The sequence below is a fragment of the Sturnira hondurensis genome, unplaced genomic scaffold (genome assembly GCF_014824575.4).
Source record: "Sturnira hondurensis isolate 20B ecotype Veracruz unplaced genomic scaffold, ASM1482457v3 Scaffold0022201, whole genome shotgun sequence".
In the NCBI taxonomy this organism is placed as follows: domain Eukaryota; kingdom Metazoa; phylum Chordata; class Mammalia; order Chiroptera; family Phyllostomidae; genus Sturnira; species Sturnira hondurensis.
In genome coordinates, this window is record NW_028094832.1 from 2,408,494 (window position 1) to 2,410,301 (window position 1,808).

Here is a 1,808-nt window from a genome sequence, read left to right on the forward strand (position 1 = left end):
ATTCATGTTCAATGCAGATAACTTAAAATACAGAAAAATCACAGGGAAGAAATAATAGTTACCTATAATCCAGCGCTGAAAAAAAATCAGTTACATTTTGTTGTGTACTGTTTTTTCATTTGCTTATATGTTGTTTTTCAAAAATATCATACATCATACAACATACATTTAATTACTCAGACCTGTTCTGTGAATATTTTATCTGTAAGTATTTTCAGTGACATTTCCAATGACTAAATAGAACTCTATAAAATATACAACAGAAATTATATAACTCCCTACTTAAACAACTTTTAGATTTTTAAAAGTTGTTCATTTTATAAATTGTGCTGATTGCATATGTTTTTAACTTTGACTCCATATTTAATTATTTACTTAGACTAGATCTCCAAAACTACTAGGTCAAAATGTGTGAACATTTAAAAAACGTAGGAAATCTCTTTTTTGAAGTGAACTTTAAGGGTTGGACTCAACTCCCTTACCCCCCAGCAATGAAAGTACTTCAGTGCCAAACCACTTAGCCAGCGTTGGGCACTGTGTTGTTTTGTCTTTGTGAACCTCACTATTTTTGTTACCGTTTGCATATCTTTATTTTTGATGGTCTTTAACATGTTTTTGTAAGTTTGATGTTTTTTGAAAGTCAGCTCTATGAATGCCTGTTCATGCCTTTTGCTTTTTAAAGTATGTAGAATATTTATCTTTTCCTTATTAATTTGTAAGAGGCTTCTTCCATTTGGTCAGCCCTGTCTGATACGCATGCCCTGGTTGCTCACTTGCCCTTTAATTCTGTTAACAGTCTGCTGTCAGGGTGTGGAAATCTTCATTTTAGCTCATCAAATCTCATTTGCTTTCCTTTGAAATTTCTGTCTTCTGTCCTTTTCTGCCCAAGGCCTTCCTGAACTTCAGATATTTCTTCATATTTTCTGACAGTTCTTTTACAGTTTTGTTGGCACTTGGCTTTAAATTCATTTTAAATGTATTTGGGTATATAATGAAAAACAGCACTTTCTGTCATATTTTGCATCATAATGCACATAGAAAATGGCTATTTTCATGCCACCCTTTAGTAAATAAGAGGCTGCTTTCACAGAGTTTATCAGCCATTCGGGCACTGAAGGGGTTGAATTCCCACTCATCCATACTTGCTCCCAATATACCGCTGGCACTTCAGTTCTGGTATAAGAAATGGAAGCACATTTAGAATGGAAGGGCAGATAAAGTGCTTCCCAGATAAGGTCAAGTTAAAGGAGTTCATCACCACCAAACCCTTATTTTGTGAAATGTTAAAGGCACTTATCTAAGAAAAAGAAAATGAAAAAAACATGTATAATAAAATAACAGTAAACTCACAATTATTAACAACCACACCCAAAAGAAAAACAAAAACAAACTAAGCAAACAACTAGAACAGGAACAGAACCACAGAAAGGGAGATCACATGGAGGGTTAGCAACAGGGGAGTGGGAGGCGGAGAGAGGGGGAGAAGGTACAGAGAATGAGTAGCATAGATGGTGGGTAGAAAATAGACAGAAGGGAGGGCCAGAATAGTGTGGAAAATGTAGAAGCTAAAGAACTAATGACACCTGGACAGGAACTAAAGGGGGGGAATGTGGGTGGGAGGGGGAATGCAGGGTGGAGGGGAATGAAGGGGGGGAAGTAGGACAACTGTAACAGCATAATCAATAAAATATACTAAAAATACAGTAAAATCTCTAAAAATATTAAATAAAATATTAAAATCTCTAAAAATATTAAAACAAATAAATACTAAAAAAGAAATGGAAGCACATACTTTTCAAAAATAATGA